Below are 15,184 nucleotides of genomic sequence, written 5' to 3'. Positions count from 1 at the left end.
TATACCAGGGGTTGGGAAAATAGAGGGGGTACTGTACATGCCAGAAATACCCCACAATGTCTTAGCCATCGCAAAGCTCACAACAGACACAGACACAGAGGTAACATTCAAGGAAGGCAGGGTACAGTTACTCAACCAAGGAAAAAGGGTTGGCAAAGTAACCACACATGATGGACTACCATACTTTATACCCAGTGAGAGCAGCAAGGGAAGTATAAACACAAGCATCACCCATGAGCAGGGGGGAGACACTGAAACTAGAGGGGGACCCCAGGGGGAAACAAACACTGTGTCACCAGGCAAAAACAAGGTATCCGTGGGAAAACCCATCCACAACAATTGTGCCCACCTCCTTCACAGAAGGCTAGGACATATCAGCTTCCCGGTTGCAGAAAAAAATGCTAGAATGTACAGAGGGTTTGAAAGTAAAGAACTGCAAAAATTATTTGGAGTGTTCAGTATGTAAGTCTTCAAAAATTAAGGTCAAAGCGAAGCCCAAAAGGTCAGAACGCACAACTGACCACCCATTTCAGCTAGTACACATGGATTTAGTGGGAACACTGAGGCCTTCCATTGGACACAACAAAAGGTTTTTCCTAACCATAGTAGATGACTACAGCAGGTATGGCTATGTATACTCTCTCAAGCATAAAAATGAGACATTCCAAAGGTTCAAAGACTTTTATAAAAGGGTGGAACTGCAACATGGGGCAAAAATCAAACAGATAATGACTGACTGGGGTACAGAATTCATGGCCAAGGACTTTGCAAAATGGTTAAGGGAGAGGGGCATATTGCATTTTAACTCTGCCCCGTTTTCCCCATTTCAGAATGGGGTTTCAGAACGAAAAAACGGATTGCTCCAAACGATGATGAGGTGTGTATTGGAGGACGCTGGAATGAACCAATCATTCTGGTCAGAGGCATTACACTATTCTAATTACACACTAAACAGGTTGTGGTCAAGCTCAATCAATAAAACCCCATACGAACTAATGTACAAAAGAAAACCCAACCTAGCCCACCTACATGTATTTAGTGCCCCAGCTGACGTCCACATTCCCCGACAGCTAAGGAAGAAAGGAGAAAAGGTGTCAAAAAGACTAAGGTTCATGGGCTATGAGCCTGGGACAAAGGGATTCAGATTTGTGGACTGCAATAACAAATTCATTGTATCCAGGTCTGCAGAATTCCATGAGCACTCGAATTAGTCAAGGCTCCATTGCAATGACATTTTCCTTGGCAGAGACATGCAACCACATAACCAAAGTGACAAAGAACTGACCACCAGAGGGCCAGAGGAAACTGAAACAGACAGACCCAAACACCAAGAACTGAGAGCCGAGGAATGGAAAGAAGGACACCCCACACTGAACCTAGATAGCCTCACCGAAAAAGAAGCCGAATGCCTGCATGAAGCAGATACGCCTCCTGACAGACCAGCTAGATCCAGTAGGAACAAATTACCAAAGAGACTAGAGGACTATGTCATGTCCATACACACAGAGCATTTCACACCCAGTTCCTACGAAGAGATACTCGGCCTCCCCCAGGAAGAGAGAGAAAAGTGGAAACAAGCCATGGAAAAGGAGATGGAGAGCCTCCGAGACCTACAGGTATACTCACCAGCTCAAGTACCCAAGAACAAAAAGCCAGTTGGGGCCAAGTGGGTGTTTAAGGTCAAAACACTCGAAGACAACAAAGCACTCTACAAAACAAGGTTGGTGGCACAAGGCTTCGCCCAAAGGCACCCGGAAGACTACATCGACACCTACTCCCCCACAATCAGGGGTGAGAGTGTCAAGAGCGCCCTAGTAATTGCCACCATCCTAGGGCTGGAAGTATTCCAATTCAACGTGCAAACCGCATATCTACATGCAGAATTGGATAAGGAAATCTATGTTAAGGCCCCAACAGGATACAACAATGGGAAGGACAACACATGGCTTCTGAACAAAAGTTTATATGGACTCAAACAGTCTGGCAAGAGGTGGTACGACTGTCTAGCCAAAGCTCTCAACACCATGGGCTTCAAAGCCACCTCTGCAGACAAATGTTTTTTCACAAAGAGGGGGGAGCATTTGAAGGCATTCTTGTGTATGTGGATGATATATTGTACATAGGGAAGCAAAGGACCAAATGCGATAAATTTGCCACCGAGTTAGGAAATCATTTCTCTCTGAAGTCACTAGGGAAGATAGACAAGTACCTAGGAGTGCAAGTAATTAAGATTGACAAAGAAGGGCATGACGATACAGATCCTAAAAATTATAGGCCAATTTCATTATTAAATACAGACTATAAGATATTTGCTAAAATTTTGGCAAATAGATTAATGACAGTCATGCAGCAAATGATTCACCATGATCAAACTGGTTTTATAAATGGTAGACAAATGAAGAGTAATGTAAGGCAAATTGTTAACTTATTAGAGTATTTGGGAAGGAACAACCAGGTCCCCGCAGTGCTTGTGTTCTTGGATGCTGAGAAAGCCTTTGATAGATTGAATTGGCAATTTTTACTAAAACTAATAGAAAGGATGCAATTTGGAGAACAATTTGTACAATCTATTAAGGCAATATATCAAAAACAAACAGCGCAAATAATAGTTAATGGTGGTCTAACAGATGCTTTTAACATAGAAAAAGGAACAAGGCAAGGCTGTCCTTTGTCCCCGTTATTGTTTATTTTGACGCTGGAAATTTTATTAAACAAGATACGCTTGTGGATGATATTGACATATTGGTCAATATCATCCTGAGGATAGTGGCAGATCTCTGCATTGCCGTAATTTTGGGACATGGAAAGAGCCTCAAATTGATGGTTTTGAATTATCTACTTTGAAACTTCTTTTTGTGTTGATAAATATATTATAATTATCTTGAATTATAAGGCAAGAGAATCACATTGGGACATGCAGAAGATCGGGTTGTTACCCAATACGATGATGGAAATTAATAATCCTGATGAAACCCACAATTATTATTATATGGAATATAATTATAATGTCACTCGGGTGGTTGTTTTTACTTTTATATATATAAGAAGATGTTTACTACTGATGGGGGCAGATATGATTGGAGATCTTGAATAAACTGTTGCATCAGCAAGCTATGTTACCCTATTATGGATGTTGGTTTTAACAATCCAGTGGAAAGACTTCAAGAAGATATTATATGGACTATAAATTTAAAGTTATTGTCTTTTCTTTTTTTATTTAGATATAATGGAATATATATATATATATATTTTTAAGTAGTGTGGGCAGTGAATTAAAGATATCAAGAATTGTTGTGTATGGTAAATTTGTAAGACAGTGGGTGAATAAGCTAGCTACAGACTGATTAGTTTAAGAAAAGGGATTTTTAAGTGATACATTTAGGGGAGTGGAGGAAATGGATAGAGTGGAATAAATGTTAAATTAGATTTTATGGGGAGCCCGCTTTGAAATGTTATTAAAGTAGGACTTATCGTATAGTTTTAAAGTGGAAGGCGGTTTTGAATTGTTGCAATAATGTATAGATATAAAACACTATTATGCTAAATTAGAAGTTATTTTATAATAGTTATAGTATAATGTGTTTGTTTTTTTTTGTTTTTTTCTCTTCTTCTTTTCTGAAATGTATGGATAAAGGGGGATTTATAATACTTTTAGTAAGTAAAGGTCAGTATTTTGAGGAGGGAGTAAGTAATCTGTTATGAATTAGGGTTTTTTTTTGTTACGAAGAAGTCACAGGGGGGGAAGGGTGGGGAGGGGGGGTTAGGGAGGGGGGGAGGGGGGGGAAAAAGGGGGAAAAATTTGTATTTGAAAACCTTTTCAATAAAAAAAAAAAAAAAAACAAGATACGCGAGATGAATACAATTAAGGGAATTAAAATTAGACAGCATGAATACAAGGTACGAGCATTTGTGGATGACCTGGTTGTTACCTTAACCCAACTGGTACAATCGATTTCAGCCTTGATGGATATAACCTGCTTATATGGACAAGTATCTGGTTTTAAAATAAATGCAGCTAAAACAAAAATAATAGCTAAAAATATGGTTAGGAGCCAAAAAGAAGAGATAAAAAGGTTAACAGGATTTGAAGTAGTTAAAAAGGTTAAATATTTGGGGGTCTATATTATGACTGCAAATACGAAATTATATCAGTACAATTATGAACCATTATGGCACAAAATACAGAAAGAGTTGGACAACTGGAAAAAACTACAACTGTCTTTGCTGGGAAGGATAGCCGCTGTAAAAATGAATATTTTACCAAAATTTCTATTTCTTTTTCAAATGATACCTATACTTAAAAAAGATGAGAACTTGAAGGAATGGCAGAAGGGCATAAGCAAATTTGTGTGGGCAGGGAAGAAACCACGAGTCAAACAAAAGATATTGCAAGATACTAGAGAAAGAGGTGGTCTTAAGATGCCCAATTTAAGATTGTATTATGAAGCTGCTGCCCTCTCAGCAATCACAGATTGGATAAACTTAACGGAGGAAAAGATATTGAATATTGAAGGACATGGTTTGGTTTATGGCTGGCATGCTTACTTAGTGTATGATAAGAAAGTAGATAAGACTTTTAAAAGTCATATATTAAGAAATGCTCTATTGCGTGTCTGGAAAAAGTATAAATATAAACTAAATGATAGGTTACCAATATGGACAGTACCCAGACACGCGATAGAGAACATAAATTTAGAGCAAAAGCAAGATAAAATTACATATAAGGAACTCCTTTATAAGGAAGGAGTCAGACTACAGTTAAAATCCATGGAACAGCTAAAAGAAGAAGGCATTATTAAGACTTGGTTTCAATATGGACAGCTGCTGGCCAGATGGAGAGAAGATCAAAAAATTGGTATTTTGCAGCAGGATGAGAATTTGATAAAGCAAATAAGAGATGAAGGTCAAATGCACATAAAAAGGTTGTACAATGCATTACTGGCATGGTGGCATGGTGCGAAAAGGGGGTTGAGGGGTTTTTTAGTTAAATTATTAACCAAAATTTTAAGGGGACCCGGGAGGAAGGGAGGGGGTTGTAAAAGTGGACCCGGGGGGGTTCAGATAGCAACTGAGCGGGGTGATGGGTCGATTGGCTGCAACAGAGGGGTCGTGAAAGGAAATTTAACCGGGGAGCAGGGGGACGATAGGAAGGGCTGTGTAATTGAAACAATGAGTGGGAGGGGCAGGTATGACGGGTGCAGGGGGCCATATCATGTGCTGTCTACAAGTAATTACGCACCCCGGCCACCAATGCGCGACTTGTGTCCTGGGTTGTGCAGAGTCTCAGGCCCAGGGTCCGCGGCTGATGTTGTGTAATGCCAGGTCGGTCGTTAATAAAGCCCCCCTCATTTGTGATCTTATTTTAGAGGGGGGTGCGGACCTGGCAGGTATTACGGAGACCTGGTTGGGCCAAGAGGGGGGGTCCCCCTCATTGAAATGTGCCCACCAGGTTTCCGTGCATTTCATCAGCCAAGGGCCCAGGGGAGGGGTGGGGGAGTGGCGGTGATTATTAGGGAGAGTCTTTGTCCGAGGGAGACCACTGTTCCTCAGATAGCCGGATGTGAGTCCCTCTTTGTGAAGTGGGGCCGTGGGGTGCAGATGGGTTTGCTGACTGCGTACCTGGCTCCCTGCCACGTGGCAGCGACCCTGCCCGAGCTACTCGACGTCATTGCCAGGGTGGCGGTTGACACCCCCAGACTTATTGTCATGGGGGATTTCAACCTTCCGTCTGCGGGTGAGGCGTCAGAGGCGGCTCGGGAGTTCATGGCTTCCATGACGGCCATGGACCTGACCCAGTTAGTTCAAGGCCCAACTCACATAGGGGGACACACTCTGGACCTGATTTTTGTCTCTGGTCAGTGGTTGAATGATCTTGGTAGAGGGGATCTAGACATCAAACCCTTGTCATGGACAGATCATTCGCTCCTTCACTTAGACTTTCCTACCGCTTTCCCCCGCCGCAGGGAGACGGAACCGACCAAATGGTTCCGTCCCAGGCGCCTGATGGACCCTGAAAGGTTCCTGATGGAGCTTGGGCCGTTTCCTGAGACTCTGGCACACGACTCGACTGAAGAGCTGGTGGCCGCCTGGGAGAGTGCAGCCGCCGGAGCTTTGGACCGCGTCGTGCCTTTGCGGCCTCTGACCCGATGCCGATCTCAATTGGCTCCTTGGTTCTCTGAGGAGCTGAGAGAGATGAAGCATCGGAAAAGACGCCTAGAGAGCATTTGGAGGACTAGTCAATCCGATTCCGACCGGACACAGGTGAGGTCTTATATCAAGACCTACCTAGTGGCGATAAAAGCGGCGAAATCTAACCATTTCTCCGCTCTTATCGCATCTGCAGAGAACCGCCCAGCCGCCCTGTTTAGGGTGACCCACTCCCTTCTTCGGGGGGGAGTGCGGGAAGATCCCTTGCAAGGCCGCGCTGAGGATTTTGTGCAATTCCTGCATGATAAAGTCGCTCGGATTCGGGATGGCTTGGACTCCGATTGGATGAGTCCAGGGGAGGAGACAGGGGCAGGCCTTGAGAATATTATCTGGGAGGAGTTTGATCCTGTGGCTCCCGAGGATGTGGACAGGGTTCTGGGTAGGATTAGTGCCGCCACATGTTTATTGGACCCGTGTCCCTCCTGGTTGGTACTGGCCTCCCGGGAGGTTACACGAGGCTGGCTCCAGGGGATTATAACTGCTTCTCTGAGTGAGGGTGCCTTTCCCGCCGCCTTGAAAGAGGCGGTGGTGAGGCCCCTCCTCAAGAAGCCTTCCCTGGACCCGGCTGAATTAGCTAACTACCGTCCGGTCTCCAACCTTCGTTTTGTGGCGAAGGTTGTTGAGAGTGTGGTGGCACGACAACTGCCCGGGCACCTGGATGAAGCTATCTATCTAGACCCATGCCAGTCGGGCTTCAGGCAGGGGCATAGCACAGAAACGGCATTGGTCGCGTTGGTGGATGATCTCTGGAGGGCTCGGGACAAGGGTTGCTCCTCTGTCCTAGTCCTATTAGATCTCTCAGCGGCTTTTGATACCATCGACCATGGTATCATGCTGCGGCGGTTAAGAGGGTTAGGAATAGGGGGCACCGTTCTGCGGTGGTTCTCCTCCTTCCTCTCTGACCGCTCGGAGTTCGTGTTGGCAGGGGGGCAGAGGTCGACCTCGAGGCATCTCGCATGGGGAGTGCCACAAGGGTCGGTCCTCTCGCCCCTTCTGTTCAACATTTATGTGAAGCCACTGGGTGAGATCATCCGTGGTTTTGGGGTGAAGTGTCATCTGTACGCTGATGATACTCAGCTGTACATTTCCACCCCAGACCACCCCAACGATGCCCTTGATGTGATGTCTCGCTGCCTGGAGGCCGTGCGGGTCTGGATGGGAAGGAACAGGCTCAGACTCAACCCGTCCAAGACCGAGTGGCTGTGGCTTCCGGCGTCCCGATATAGTCAGCAGGTGCCATCGCTGACTATTGGGGGTGAATCTTTGCCCCCCACAGAGAGGGCTCGCAATCTGGGTGTCCTCCTGGATGCATGGCTGTCTTTAGAAGAGCATATGACGGCCATGGCCAGGGGGGCCTTTTATCAGGTTCGCCTGATCCGCCAGTTGCAGCCCTTTCTGGACCGGGACGCCTTGCGCACGGTCACTCATGCCCTTGTCACCTCCCGGCTGGACTATTGTAATGCTCTCTACATGGGGCTCCCCTTGAAGAGCACTTGGAGGCTCCAACTGGTCCAGAATGCGGCTGCGCAGGTGGTTATGGGCGCAACTCGTTGTGCCCGCGTGACACCCCTCCTGCGTGAGCTGCACTGGCTCCCAGTGGTCTTCCGGGTGCGATTCAAGGTGTTGGTTACCACCTTTAAAGCACTCCATGGCATAGGACCCGGGTACCTTCGAGACCGTCTTCTGCCACCAATAGCCTCCCACCGACCAGTCCGCTCCCACAGAGAGGGTCTCCTCAGGGTGCCATCAGCCAAGTTATGTCGGCTGGCGACACCCAGGGGGAGGGCCTTCTCTGTGGGAGCCCCAGCCCTGTGGAATGAACTGCCCCCAGAAATACGTAAGATCTCCGACCTCCGGGTGTTTCGTTGCGCATTGAAGACCCTGTTGTTCCGCCAGGCCGGGCTATCAACTTAATAATTTTAAATTGGGGTATTTTAAATTTTTGGGGTTTTAAATCGGCCAAATCTATTTAATTATTTTAATTTTTAATTATTGTTGTGTCTTGTGTTTTTAAATTGGCTGTACACCGCCCTGAGTCCTTCGGGAGAAGGGCGGTATAGAAATAAAATAATAATAATTATTATTATTATTATTATTATTATTATTATTATTATTATTATTATTATTATTACTGGAAATAGATTCAGAAACAGAGTTAGTCAAGGATTGTATGATAAAATGGGCACAAAATGTAGGTGAACCAATAATGATGGAAACATGGGAAAAGATATGGGTTAGAAATGTAAGATTTACACAAGCACAAAATTTAAGGGAGAATTTTTACAAAATGTTTTATAGATGGCATTTAGACCCAAAAAAACTAGCTTGTATGTATCCAAATTTACAACCCAAGTGTTGGTGATGTGAGTGTGAAGATGCTACATATTTTCATATATGGTGGACATGTAAAAAGATTAAGGCTTTTTGGATAAAAATATGGTGGATTATTCAAAATATTTTGAAGAAAAAAATTAAATTTACACTACAGTTTTTTCTGTTGGGAATAGTTACGGATTGTACTGTAATAGAGACTAAGCTGGTTTTGAACTTAATAACGGCTGCCAGGTTACTGGTGGCACAGTACTGGAAGAAGGAAGATCCACCTACTATTGAGGAATGGACATTAAAAGTTGTGCATTTGGCGGAAATGGCAAAAATTTCATCATATCTTAAAGACCATTCAAATGAGAGATATATATCGGAATGGAGAAAATGGATTGATTACATACAGAAGAAGTATCTGAATAAGAAGATTCATATAGCTTATGAATGAAATAATATTAAGTAGTTTATGTTTGTTTTTTCTGAGTTATAAGGAGTTAAGGACCTAGGGAGAATATGAAATGTAATAATTTGTTAGCACATTTTAGTTCTTGGTTTGTGAATGCTATACCCTGTGCTCGTTCTGGGAAGTCTAGGGAGGGGGGTGGGGGGAGGGAGGGGAAGGGCGGGTGGAAGGGGAGGGGGGTTGAGGGGGGAAGGGTGGGGGTGAAAATGTTTGTATTTTTCATAAGGAGGCTCCAGCTGGTGCAGAATGCGGCCGCGCGGGTGATTATGGGAGCGACTTGGCGCTCCCACGTAACACCTCTCCTTCGCGAGCTGCATTGGCTCCCGGTGGTCTTCCGGGTGCGCTTTAAGGTGTTGGTTCTCATCTTTAAAGCGCTCCATGGCTTAGGGCCAGGGTATTTGCGAGACCGCCTGCTGCTACCGATAACCTCCCACCGGCCAATACGCTCTCACAGAGAGGGCCTCCTCGGGGTGCCGTCGGTCAGGCAATGTCGGCTGGTGGCCCCCAGGGGGCGAGCCTTCTCTGTGGGGGCACCCGCCCTGTGGAATGAGCTGCCTCCTGGAATACGATTGATCCCGGACCTCCGGACCTTCCGTAAAGCCCTGAAGATGTTTTTATTTCATCAAGCCGGCCTAGCCTAAATGGTTTTTAATTGGGATTTTAAATTTTATGGATTTGGGGTTTTAAATTGGGTAGCCAATGATTTAATTCTTTTAATTATCTTAACTTTTGCATTTGTATGTTTTTTAATTTTGGCTGTTCACCGCCCTGAGTCCCTTCTGGGAGAAGGGCGGTATACAAATTAATTAAATAAATAAATAAATAAATAAATAAATAAATAAATAAATAAATAAAACTTTTCAATAAAAAAAAAAGATTGATAAAGGCTTACGGATCTCACAAAGAGATAAAATCATGGAACTGTTATCCAAATGCAACATGTCAGAGGCAAAACCCTGCGAGACACCCATGCAACCAGACTTCATAAGGAGCATGTACAATGAAGCTGAACCCTTCGTTGACAACAAGCTGTACAGGTCGACAATAGGCTCGCTACTCTACATCGCCAATTGGACGAGGCCTGACATCGCTCTGGCCATCAATCTACTGTCCAGACATGTGAGCAAGCCCACTGTCCTGCACTGGGCAGCCATAAAAAGACTGCTCAGGTACCTGAAACACAGTGCCAATGCCCAGCTGTGCCTCGAACCAGACCTGTCTGAGAAACCCAAGTTAACCTGCTATGCAGACGCTGACTGGGCCGGGGATGCCAAAAGTAGAAAAAGCACTTCCGGGTATGTAGTCTTCTTAAACAATTGCCCTTTACATTGGTATACGGGAAAACAGAAGCTGGTGGCCACTTCTACCACCGAAGCCGAATTCGTCTGCTTATCAAAAGCTGCAAATAACCTAGTGTGGTTCGATGATTTACTTACTGACATCTGGGCTGAGCCAACATACCCCATAGTCATACATGAAGACAACAAGGCGGCTATAGAAATATCAAAGGCAGATGCCGTGGACAGAGATCAAGGCACATAGACATAAAATATAAACACATTAGGCAATTCTCAGAAATGGGGTTCATTAAAGCCATATACTGTGACACTGAACAACAAACAGCAGACATACTTACAAAACCACTACCTCAAAGGCAACATGCATATCTCACATCAAGAATATGTGTATATATGTAGATCATGTGTTTTATGTGCCTAATGTGTATGTTCACAAATATCATATGTCTGCCGTTAATTAGACATTTAGAGGGGGATTTGTCAGGGTAAATGTCTAATCCTCCCAGGCAGGGGCTGGCACCTCCCCATATCCCATCATACCTCAGACTCCTCCCCAGGTGTATAAAAGGGTCCTACACGTGGGCATCCAGCAGTTCCAGATGTGTACCTGCAAAGGCAAGACAGAGGTTAGTGACCTTTACCCTGAATGGGCCTAGGACCACTCCAGGCCTAGAATAAAGAATTGATGAAGAGATTCCATTGTCTCCTGTGAGTTATTGGGTTAGATCCATCCAGCATTAACAAGAACACAGTTAAAAAAAGATAAGAAAAAAACAAAGAACCCTGAAGCAATTCAACTACCCCAAACCCTGCTTTTCCTCAGGCCTCTGAGGTTCACTCAGTCGTTGGAAGCTGAATATCTCCCCGTGTCCCCTCTGAGACCCAGGCCTGGGAAGCGCCACTGAACTGGGGCTCCTGGAGTGTTTCCTGGGGTGGGTATCCCCAGAGACACCCGAAGGTCTCCTGAATGGCCCTTCAGGGAGCCTCAGATGAAAGGCAGCCTTCCCTCCAGGAGCTGCTCCTGCTTGGAAAACCTTCCTCCTCCTCCTTCTCCTCCTTGGGCTGGTGGCCTCATCCTTCTTTCTGCCTCACCTCAAAGGGAGAGATTTCCTTTAAGGTTACTAACTTCGCTTTCTTTCTCTGAATAAAGAAATTTTTTTTTTAAATTTTTTAATTTTTGTCCCAGCTGAGAAAAAGGTTGGTAAGAAATAAAATAGTGTTATCTCATTTTTCTCCCCCAGCCTCTTTGGGCTTTTTAAATCCAGAAATCACTTGGGGTTTCTTCTTCCAACCAGAAGTCCATCTAAACGTCAGAGCTTCCCCTGGTTGTCTCACATATTCACTGCATGACCTTCATGGGTGCCATGGCATTTTGGTCTCAGGAAAGGGGTGGGTTGTTGTTGTTGTTGTTGTTGTTGTTGTTGTTGTTGTTGTTATTTGTTACAGTTGAAAATACCTATAAATATCTGTAAATATGTAAATATGTTTGCTTGTGTATATGTCATTGTGTGGTGTCATTGTGTCACTTATCATTGGTCACTACTTACCATTAGCCCCGCCTCCTCTGTATATAAACTCTCGCTCCCCTCAGATTGATGGCTGTCTAAATGTGTTCCTGAGGAAGAAAATAAATATTATTGTTACAAGAAAGTCTACAGTCTCTTATATTGGGCCTAACCAGGATAACCAAACTAGTAACAGATTGGTAGCAAGAGGATGGTTTGGTAGGCCCAACCGAACATAAAGATGCAAGACTCACATAACGACAAAAGAAGACCTGCCACCAGATACATAACGAAAAGAATGGCAGCTCAACTAACTCCTGACAAATATACACCACTTGAAAATATTAAGAAACAAACGCAATTACAAGAAAATGAACTGCTAACACAAAACGAACAACCACTAGCTGGAGCAGAACAAACTTTCTCAACACCAAACAAAGAAGATGAGGTAAAAAGAAAAATACTAGAATTAATAGAAACAACTACAGCTGAATCAAATCTGCTTGTGAAAATCCGCAGCATGATAAACAACCACGGAACAGCAGCAGATAACGAAAATAACAAACAAGAAAACTGCAAGGTAAGAAATTCAACCCCTGACTTCAAAAATGACACCAAAGATGACGACAGCTTCCCGCCTTTTTCATGGCAGCCATCTTACCCACCTAATACCTCTAAAATGCCTGACCAATTACTAAAAGAATTCCAAACCTCAAACTACGAAATAAAAAACAAAACCTACCAAGAAGATGACTCCCCGAGTCCAAAAACAAATAAAAAACAATTATTTAAACAAAACAAAGCTCAACCTACTGAAGTAGAAATAGACAATGCTATACAGGTGCTAACTGCAGCACTCGGGACTAAACTAACAATACCAAACAAACAACCAGAAAATGAAATAGAAAATTCTAAACTACCATCTACCAAAGGCCAAAAAGAAATAGACTGTCTAAAGAAAGGCCTAGCCACCCGAAGAAAGACAAGCTGGCAATCATACTTACCAACCGAAGAGCAGCTCCCTGAACAACCTGGCTCCATTGGCAATGGCGGCCCGCCTCAAGCTCCACTTACTGACGACCTCAGAGAAGACTCCCCGACGAGCAGAGCAGCACCCCAGGCATTCTTCAGTAACCAGAGGCCCTCCGGAAACAAAGCAGAGCAACAGAAGGCCGTCTGGGACTTCACCCCAGGAGCTGCAGACACAGGAACCTCCCTCGCCGACTGCTGGAGAAAAATGAGGACTGAGCATGCCCAGAACGAGCCTGCAAAGAAAGAAGAAGGAAACATAAATACAAGTCAGCGCAACATAGAGATAAGTAAATACAGACATACATCTACCATACCCAGGCCTTATTGTGAGTATGCTAAGGTCTTAAATCATGGACAGCTACTAAACATGAATAACACTTCACAACACTCAGGGACAATACCTTCAGACTTTATAAAGTTAAGATTAGATGGAAGCAACTTAATGGAATGGAACCAGTGTTTACAGATTACATATTTGAAAGAGAATGTTTTATTTTTTATTGATAACCCACCAGATAAGCCTTGGACCTATGAAATAGACTGCCTCCATCACAAAGCATATTATATATTAATTGTCTCTATTTCCCCAAGTATACTTCCCAGTATAGAGCATAATTTAACTGTATTTGAAACATACCAAAAATTATTCAATTTGTTCTATAGTAAAAGTGTAGCCACCACCACAAAAATTTCTAGGGAATTCTATTCTGCCAAACTAAAACATGATACCTCCATGAGTGAACATATCTTGAATCTAAACGCAGTAAGAGCAGACCTTATCCAAAGGGGGGAAACCATTTCTGACAACACCATGAAAAGCATTATAATTAATTCATTAGATCACAGCTGGGATAATTACATTACCTTAATAGATAACCTAAGTATAGAGCAAATTACCTTAGAAAATCTTACCAATAAGCTTATTACTGAAGATAGACTTAGAAGAGAGCGATATACACAACTAAGGGAAGGTAGAAATCAAAGAAGAACTGATTTTAGGGTCAGAGATAGGTACCCACATGAATGTCTCATATGTGGATCTGAAAGACATCAGAGTAGAGATTGCCCCAAGAATGCAGGATACAGTGACTCATATCAACACAAGGATAGGAGAATACATTTCTTAGACAGAACTTCCCCAGATTACAGGTATAAGCGAAGAGAATCACCACACCCTAGAGAAAGACAAATGAACAGAAATAACCCTAAAGAAAATAAAAAAGGATCACTATATGGAATAAGAAACAATAACACTTTGATGTCTGATTCACTCAACACTTGGCTCATAGATTCTGGAGCCACATGTCATACAACTCATAATAGAGAAATATTAAGCAACTTCACTGAAAAGAAATATTACATTAAAGTAGCAAACCTAAATAAAGTCCTAGTGAGGGGAATGGGAGACACGCATATAAAGGGTATAGGAAAAATAGAGGGGTACTATTTGTGCCCGAAATTCCAAATAACATATTGGCAACCCTAAAATTAAGTATAGAGAATGGAATAGAAACCACTTTCAGAGGTGGAAAGGTATTTATGACTAAAAACAACAGAAACATAGGTAAACTATTTACAAATGATGGACTAACATACCTACTGCCACAAGATAACGAACTAGTCTATGCAAACTATCAATTAAGAAACGAAAAGCCAAATTCAGATAGCCATGATGAAAGTAATAATGATAATGCATCGACCACTGATACTAATATGTCTGAAAATTTAAACAATGGAAGACCTATTCACGATAATTGTAGTCACTTACTCCACAGAAAGCTAGGACACGCGAGCTTTCCCGTCATACGAAAAATGTTAGAATGTTCCGAAGATTTAAAAATAAAGAACTGTAAAAATTACTTAGAATGCTCTGTGTGCAATTCATCCAAAATTAAAAACAAACCAAAACCCCAAAAAGCCACTCGCACCACACAATCAATTTTTCAACTAATTCATATGGATGTAGTAGGCCCATTAAAACCTTCAATTAAATATAAAAAAAGATACTTTCTAACCATAGTCGATGACTACAGTAGATTCGGTTTTGTATACACCCTTAATCACAAAAGTGAGGTTTTCAAAAAATTTAAGGAGTTCTTTAAAATGGTAGAAACACAACACAATACTAAAATTAAACAAATAATGACCGACAGGGGGTCAGAATTCCTATCCAACAAATTTTCAAATTGGCTAAGATCACAAGGAATATTGCACTTTAAATCTTGTCCATTTTCCCCATTTCAAAACGGAGTTTCTGAAAGAAAAAATGCTTTGCTACAAACCATGTTAAATGTGTGTTAGATGATGCTGGCTTAAACCAATCATTCTGGGCTGAAGCCCTCACTTATTCCAAT

At 43.0% G+C, this 15,184-nt stretch overlaps 1 pseudogene; it reads left to right on the top strand.

Moving 5' to 3' along the window:
* Positions 1 to 9,934: 9,934 nt before the first annotated feature.
* LOC148113219 (uncharacterized) lies at positions 9,935 to 10,537 on the top strand (annotated as a pseudogene).
* Positions 10,538 to 15,184: the final 4,647 nt, after the last annotated feature.

The sequence above is a fragment of the Pantherophis guttatus genome, chromosome 6, assembly GCF_059756535.1.
Source record: "Pantherophis guttatus breed Tessera chromosome 6, ASM5975653v1, whole genome shotgun sequence".
Lineage (NCBI taxonomy): Eukaryota > Metazoa > Chordata > Lepidosauria > Squamata > Colubridae > Pantherophis > Pantherophis guttatus.
The sequence above is the reverse complement of the archived record's forward strand: the minus strand, read 5'-3'. Positions and strand labels throughout refer to the sequence as shown.